At 49.3% G+C, this 8,761-nt stretch overlaps 1 protein-coding gene across 2 annotated transcripts in view; it reads right to left on the bottom strand.

Annotated features, from left to right (window-relative positions):
• Positions 1–8,761, bottom strand: part of LOC129830072 (kelch domain-containing protein 8B-like) — a 151,800-nt gene that overhangs the window by 53,187 nt on the left and 89,852 nt on the right. The gene's annotated exons all lie outside the window — the stretch shown is intronic.

The following is an 8,761-nucleotide window of genomic DNA, read 5'->3' as shown; positions in this document are numbered from 1 at the left end:
CATTAGAATATTAGAAAAAAAAGAACTGGATAAAGAAAAACACAAGCTAAGCAAACTGGCCATCCTGCTGAAACGCTGCGGTTGCCAGCCATATTAAAAGGGAGGGAAAAAGAGACTAGCGAGAGATGGAGCCAAACCCAAACAGATGTCTGCCTTAATGCCACTGAACATCCCTGTCAGATACCGAGGAGAGTAATACAATGTATCACTCCCTGCAGGGTCTGGAAATAGATGGAACGATGGATGGATGGCTGGATTGATTACTATATGGATGGATAGATGGGTGGATTGCTAGAAGGCAGAGTGAGGGAGGGGTTGGAAAGGTCAAGGGGAAAGAGGAGAGGAGGATTGGGGAGAAGCGAGGAGAGGAGGGTTGGGGAGAGGTGAGGAGAGGAGGGTTGGGGAGAGGAGGGTTGGGTTGGGGAGAGGAGAGGAGGGTTGGCAAGAGGCGAGGAAAGCAGGGTTGGGGAGAGGTGAGGAGAGGAGAGTTGGGGAGAGGTGAGGGGAGGAGAGGAGGGTTGGGGAGAGGCGAGGAGAGTAGGAGTGGGGAGAGGTGAGGAGAGGAGAGGAGGGTTGGGGAGAGGCGAGGAGAGGGAGGGTTGGGGAGAGGCGAGGAGAGGAGAAGAGGGTTGGGGAGAGGTGAGGAGAGGAGGGTTGGAGAGGCGAGGCGAGGAGGGTTGGGGAAAGGAGAGGGTTGGGGAAAGGCGAGGAGAGGAGAGGAGAGGAGGGTTGGGGAGAGGAGGGTTGGGTTGGGGAGAGGAGAGGAGGGTTGGCAAGAGGCGAGGAGAGCAGGGTTGGGTAGAGGCGAGGAAAGGAGGGTTGGGGAGAGGAGAGGAGGGTTGGGGAGAGGAGAGGAGAAGAGAAGAGAGGAGGGTTGGGGAGAGGAGAGGAGGGTTAGCACTCTATTAGCAGTCAGATTTGCGACCGCAGCATTGCACTAATCCAGAGAAGCAGGAGGATTTACTGGAACACTTTCAGACAGAGAGCTAGAGCTCGGAATACAAAAACAGTTCTTCCTCTTTTCCCTATCAAGTACAGATACCCCTGTGTCCCTGTAGCCTGCTGTTCAGAGTCTGACAGAGGTTTTGACCTGCTTACTGATCAGAACATGACTCAGTGCCAAACACACACACACAGACAAACACACACACACACACACATACACAGAGAAACGAGGGAGAGAAGAATGAGAGAGGAGAGCATGAAGGAGGATAAGCCAGAAAGAAGAGAGAAAAGACACTGGCAAAGCAAACTAAAAAGGAGAGATACGTGGAGAAGAGGCCTGGCAGAGAGATGACAAAGAATAAGTGCTGAGGAAGTCAATCTGAATGCATCCCTGCTTGTTTATTAAGCCCATCACTGATTTGACAGTACCAGATTACAAAAATAATTCCAAAACCATTGGAGATTGTACTGCCGCCTCCTCTTCCAGGTCTCCTACAATATCCCTTTATTCCCTACTCATCTCCTTCTATCTGTGTCCACCCTCACCTTCTCTCTGCACCACTCACCTTCTCTCTGCACCACTCACCTTCTCTCTGCACCACTCACCTTCTCTCTGCACCACTCACCTTCTCTCTGCACCACTCACCTTCTCTCTGCACCACTCACCTTCTCTCTGCACCACTCACCTTCTCTCTGCACCACTCACCTTCTCTCTGCTCCACTCACCTTCTCTCTGCACCACTCACCTTCTCTCTGCACCACTCACCTTCTCTCTGCACCACTCACCTTCTCTCTGCACCACTCACCTTCTCTCTGCACCACTCACCTTCTCTCTGCTCCACTCACCTTCTCTCTGCTCCACTCACCTTCTCTCTGCACCACTCACCTTCTCTCTGCTCCACTCACCTTCTCTCTGCACCACTCACCTTCTCTCTGCTCCACTCACCTTCTCTCTGCTCCACTCACCTTCTCTCTGCTCCACTCACCTTCTCTCTGCACCACTCACCTTCTCTCTGCTCCACTCACCCCCCCCCCCCCTCTGCTCCACTCACCATCCCCTCTGCTCCACTCACCACCCCTCTCTGCTGCACCCACCCTCCCCTCTCTGCCCCACTCACCCCCCTCTCTGCCCCACTCACCCCCATCTCTGCTACACTCACCCCTCTCTCTGCTACATTCACCCCATCTCTGCTCCACTCACCCCCATCTTTGCTCCACTCTGCCCTGGTATGGAGGGCCTCCTCTCAGTGAGCACCGTGGCCTGCTCCCTGTTAAAATCACAGGTCATAATGGCCCCTCACTTCTCAGAGGGAACAGAGCAGAGCCCCTCTCACACACACACAGACCTGTGATTATCTGAGATTATCTGAGATGCAGAGGAGAGAACCCTCTCTCCCCGGCCCGCCCACACACCACTCATTAACATGTTACATCTAGCCAGGGTGTTCAGCACATTCAAACAGAGGAACAACTAAATCAATGACTACTTACAGATATGATGCATAACCATAACCATGGGAATGGGAATGTGTGTATGTGTGCGTGTGTGTGTGAATGAATGGGTATGAAAGTATCTGTGGATAAACTAATTCAGAAAAGAACAAAGAAAATGACAGTCAATACTTTTGAGTAACTGCATTCCCATTTTGAGCTTTCATCACCAAAACCTCTTTAAATAGGCTTTGATAGGCCTATCCCCTGAATGAATGAAATGACAACCTATAAACAAGCAAATATCAAACAGCCATTCAAAAAGACCTGTGGGAACCACTATCACAGCAGTCTAAATTGTTCAATGACATTCCTGGGTTTCACTCATTATAATCCTCCACATTAGATTGTCACAGATAAAGATGCTTTGGTTGTAATATTTCTGGAGGGCTTGGAGTTCTGCAGGCTATGAGACTCTACACATATCCTCTACACTCACTGTAAACAATACACGAACACAAAACTAATGATATAACATTCTCCATCCTTGCATGTTCATTCCAATAACATTGAAAAAGCTAAACGTACCCCTTGGGTGTTAATAACAAAACATCAGTAATCACCTGTGGTTTTTCTCTGTGCATATAAAACTAATCAGCATATGTTTACTGGCTGTGGTTGTAACAGGGAGAGGTAGGGAGGGGGAGGAAGAGGGGGGTCCCAGCTTCCGCTCTGGGCCCCTGGAGCATCCACCTCCTACCGGCTCGCCGCCCTGAGGTTCCACCGCACAATCACACGCAGTCTCCTCTAATTAAGGTAACTCTGCTCTGATCTATGCCCGTCTCCCAGGGAGACGCCATGGCAACCGCCACCCAGTAGACATTTATGGGGTGGAGCACATGGAGCTTGTGCAGGTGGTGCTGACTGGTGGACGATAATAACTTACATCATGACCCATGACCAGTGTGACACACCAATTAAAGATGAACAGAAGAATCACCGTTACCAACACAGAGCAGAGAGCCCACACAGCTCTGTGCAGTCACAGAGGGGCAAGACGCAACAACAATAACAGGAAATTAGATATGGAAAGTCGTTTTCTAACAGATACAAATAATCAACAGCTTTATTCACATGAACAAAGCATAAGATAAAGTCACAAACACACACAGCAGAAAATGTGATGTACTGTATACCCAATCGACACAGAAACACATCAACCCTGCAGGAAGCACATCCTGTTTCTCCAAAAGGAGAACAGTCTTATTAACTGACCACCCGTTGCTCATCCAGCAACTGCTCTCTTCATCTCACATCCTCTCACTTTGCCTCCACACACACACACACACACACACGCACACATGCATAAACACACACACACACACACACACACACACACACACACACACACACACACACACACACACACACACACACACACACACACACACACACACACACACACACACACACACACACAATCTTTTGAAGTTTGGTTGTTATGTGAAAAAGACACAGAGGCCATCGTTGTCACACAGTGCCTGTACACAGGGCTGACAGGTAACCAGACTGAGAGCTATGCACCATAGTCATGGAACACAAGACAGGAACAAACACTCTGGGAGATTTAAGGATTTACAAAGGAGGAAAGACACACAGTGGCGAGATTGAGGGACAATCTAAATAAGAGATAAGAGAGAAAGAGTTGCAGGGAGTACAAAGAAGGGTGATATCTAGTGAAGATGATAGGCGAGAGCCTAAAGACAGTTAAAGATCTGTTATGAAGGTTTTGTATAATTTCAGCCAGTAGATTTGAAATCAGCGCTCACGAGCCAAAATGATTCCCCAAAATGATTCATCTTTAACTGACTTTAATTTATTTGTAATTTTATCTTGCAATTCGTATGATATGTTACGAATTCCAATTTGTACAATACGTTCTGAATTTCTAAGTGCTTAAGATCCCGTTAATCTCTTTAGGGGCCCAGTGCAGTCAAAAACGTATTTCCACACTATGAGGTTAGAATAATGCCCTTTAAGTGGATGTTTCAGTCTGTTTGGTGGGATGGAGCTTTGGCCTTTCCACGGTGAATGATGAATAAGCTAAATCATGCAAATTATAATATGATATAACGGGACTGCCCCGAAAGAGCTCCTGATCGACAGTGCTAGCCTCTCTACATTGGAATCCTGTTAAGGCTAGGGCTGATTTCAATGTTTTACTGCTAACTTACAAAGCATTACATGGGCTTGCTCCTACCTATCTCTCCGATTTGGTCCTGCCGTACACACCTACACGTACGCTACGGTCACAAGACGCAGGCCATCTTATTGTCCATAGAATTGCTAAGCAAACAGCTGGAGGCAGGGCTTTCTCCTATAGAGCTCCATCTTTATGGAATGGTCTGCCTATTCATGTGAGAGACGTAGACTCGGTCTCGACCTTTAAGTCATTACTGAAGACTCATCTCTTCAGTAGGTCCTATGATTGAGTGTAGTCTGGCCCAGGGGTGTGAAGGTGAACGGCAAAGCACTGGAGCGACGAACCGCCCTTGCTGTCTCTGCCTGGCCGGTCCCCCTCTCTCCACTGGGATTCTGTGCCTCTGACCCTATTACGGGGGCTGAATCACTGCCTTACCAGTGCTCTTCCATGCCGTCCCTAGGAGGGGTGTGTCACTTGAGTGGGTTGAGTCACAGACGTGATCTTCCCCTCCCGTTTTGCGCTCCCTCGGGCTCGTGCTGTGGAGGAGATCTCCGTGGGCTATACCAAGACTTGTCTCAGGGTAGTAAGTTTGTAATCTGTTGATATCCCTCTAGTGGTGTGGGGGCTGTGCTTTGGCAAAGTGGGTGGGGTTATATCCTGCCTTGTTGGCCCTGTCCGGGGGTATCGTCAGACGGGGCCACAGTGTCCCCCGACCCATCGGTCTCAGTCTCCAGTATCTATACGGCAATAGTCTATGTGCCGGGGGGCTAGGGTCAGTCTGTTATCTCCTGTCTTATCTGGTATTCTGTGTGAATTTAAGTATGCTCCCTCTAATTCTCTCTCCCTTTCTCCCTCCCAGAGGACCTGAGCCCTAGGATCATGCCTCAGGACTAACTGGCCTGATGACTCCTGGCTGTCCCCAGTCCACCTGGTCGTGCTGCTGCTCCAGTTTCAACTGTTCTGCCTGCGGCTAGGGAACCCTGACCTGTTCACGGGACGTGCTACCTTGTCCCGGACCTGCTGTTTTCGACTGTCTCTCTACCGCACTTGCTGTCTCAACCTCTGAATGGTCAGCTATGAAAAGCCAACTGAAATTTACTCCTGAGGTACTGACCTGTTGCATCATCTAAAACCACTGATAATTATTTGACCCTGCTGGTCATCTATGAATGTTTGAACACATTGAAGAACAATCTGGCCTTAAATTGCCATGTAATCTTATAATCTACACCTGGCACAGCCAGAAGAGGACTGGCCACCGCTCAGAGCCTGGTTCCTCTCTAGGTGTCTTCCGAAGTTAATGCCTTTCTAGGGAGATTTTCCTAGCCTGTTTGGGGTTTAGGCTGGGTTTCTGGATAGCACTTTGTGACATCTGCTGATGTGAAAAGTGCTTTATAAATAAATTTGACTGATTGATTGATGTGTACTTTGCATTGAGTTGATTGGAACCCTCCAGTGCGCTGATAATAAAGAATGATTAATTTAAGATTGACTGAGTTTTATTTTCTTGAATATATATATTTTTTTTAATATTGTATTTTCAGCAGTTTGAAGCTGGTGTGCAAAAATGAAAGTAAAAGACACAAGAACTAATCCAAGAACGGAAAGCATATAAATAATGCACATAGAACAGATCTACCGCTTCTTAGACATGCTTTCAATGAGAATGACAGACCTATAACGGACATTTCTATGTGAATTGGTCAGTCGCCCAAAAAGTTACATACAGCAACTTTAACAGACCAATAAGAAAGAGAGTCCAAAACCTCTCTGACAATAACAGCTAGTTTTCAGGTTGTCCCTCTCCACTCAGACCACTCCCAGACAGTCCTAGCAACATTCTTGCTTGGGAAATTGCTCTTTGCTAAAAAGCAATTTTTGTTTCTTTTTTACCATTTTAATAGAAAACAATCACAGTAAGGTATTTAATTGTTACGCAGAAATGACTTGATATTGAGATAAAAACAGCTGCACTGGACTTTTAAGAAGTTTAGTGAAGTAAACACAGTACCTTACGTGATGTTCAGTGGAAGTTACAGAGAAGAGAACATAAAAGGGTACATACTGTATGGTACAGTATATAATGACAGCTAGAGAGAAGTATTTGGCACGAGTTAGGTGAGGAGACACTGACAGGGCTATAGAGAGTTATAGGTAGACAGAGCTAGACAGAGGAAGCTTGTAGTTCTTAGCTTACAGCGTACAGTACATACATGAACTTACTGCATGTGGATTTGTGTAATATATTCTTCTACATACTGTACCTGTATGTTGTCTGTACTACCTTAGAAAAAAGGTTCCCAAAAGGGTTCTTTGGCTGTCTCCATTAAAATAACCCTTTTTGGTTGCAGGAAGAACTCTTTTGGGTTCCATGTAGAACCCCACTTTGTAAATGGTTCTACAGTATATGAAACTCAAAAAGGTTCTACCTGTCACGTTCCTGACCTTATTTCCTTTGTTTAGTCTTTGTTTAGTTGGTCAGGACGTGAGCTGGGTGGGCATTCTATGTTTTGTGTTTCTATGTTGGGTTTATTGTTTGGCCTAATATGGTTCTCAATCAGAGGCAGGTGTTTGTCATTGTCTCTGATTGGGAACCATATTAAGGTACGCTGTTTCTCACTGTTTGTTTGTGGGTGATTGTTCCTGCTCGTGCGTTCATGTGTTTTATGTTCTCTCGTTCAAGACTGTAGCATCGTTGGTTTCGTTTTGTTTATTGTTTTGTTCATGTTAAAGTAAGGGTTCCAATAAATATGGAAACGTACCACGCTGCGCTTTGGTCCTCCTCTCCTTCCAACGACGAAAGCCGTTACAGAATCACCCACCATAAATCGGACCAAGCAGCGTGGGAATGGGCAGCAGCGACAGCAGCAGCAGCGGCCCATTACACAGGACTCGTGTACTTGGGAGAAGGATCTGGGCTATACAACCTGGGATGAAATAGAGCACTGGTCGATCGATCCAGAGAGAGTGCCGGAGCCCGCCTGGCATTCGTTGGAACAGTGCGAAGAGGGATACAGGAGAATGGAGGAACGGAGACGTTATCAAGGTACGCGGCTAGCACGGAAGCCTGTGAAGCAGCCCCAAAAATGTCTTGGGGGGGGGGGGCTAAAAGGGAGTGTGGCGAAGTCAGGTAGGAGATCTGCGCCAACTCCCCGTGCTTACCGTGGAGAGCGAGAGTACGGGCAGACACAGTGTTATGCGGAAGAGCGCACGGTGTCTCCTGTACGTGTGCTTAGCCCGGTGCGGTACATTCCAGCTCCACGTATCGGCCGGGCTAGAGTGGGCATCGAGCCAGGTGCCATGAAGCCGGCTCAACGTATCTGGCCTCAAGTATGTCTCCTCGGGCCGGTGTACATGGCACCAGCCTTACGCATGGTGTCCCCAGTTCGCCAGCACAGCCCAGTGCGGGCTATTCCACCTCGCCGCACTGGCCTGGCTACGGGGAGCATTAAAACCAGGTAAGGTGGGGCAGGCTCGGTGCTTAAGAGCTCCTGTACGCCTTCACGGTCCGGTATATCCGGCGCCACCTCCTCGCCTCAGCCCAGTAAAACCAGTGCCTACACCACGCACCAAGCCTCCTGTGCGTCTCCAGAGCCCTGTGCGCCCTGTTGCTGCTCCCCGCACTAGCCTTGATGTGCGTGTCCTTAGCCCGGTACCACCAGTTCCGGGCACCACGCACCAGGCCTACTGTGCGCCTCAGCCGGACAGAGTCTGCCGTCTGCCCAGCGCCGTCTGCGCTATCCGTCTGCCCAGCGCCGACTGAGCTACCCGTCTGCCCAGAGCCGCCTGTGTTGTTCGTCTGCCCAGCGCCGCCTGCACTGCAAGTCTGCCCAGCGCCGTCTGAGCTGTCCGTCTGCCCAGCGCCGCCTGTACTGCCCGCCTGCCCAGCGCCATCTGAGCTGCCCGTCTGTCCTGAGCCTTCAAAGCCGCCCGTCTGTCCTGAGCCTTCAGAGCCGCCCGCCAGACAGGATCTGCCAGAGCCGCCCGCCAGACAGGATCTGCAAGAGCCGCCCGCCAGACAGGATCTGCCAGAGCCGCCCGCCAGACAGGAGCTGCCAGAGCCGCCCGCCAGACAGGAGCTGCCAGAGCCGCCCGCCAGATAGGAGCTGCCAGAGTCGCCAGCCGCCAGCCAGCCAGTTCTCAATCAGTCATTGTCAGTCATTGTCTCTGATTGGGAACCAT

Source organism: Salvelinus fontinalis, chromosome 31, assembly GCF_029448725.1.
Source record: "Salvelinus fontinalis isolate EN_2023a chromosome 31, ASM2944872v1, whole genome shotgun sequence".
NCBI lineage: Eukaryota > Metazoa > Chordata > Actinopteri > Salmoniformes > Salmonidae > Salvelinus > Salvelinus fontinalis.
The sequence above is the reverse complement of the archived record's forward strand: the minus strand, read 5'-3'. Positions and strand labels throughout refer to the sequence as shown.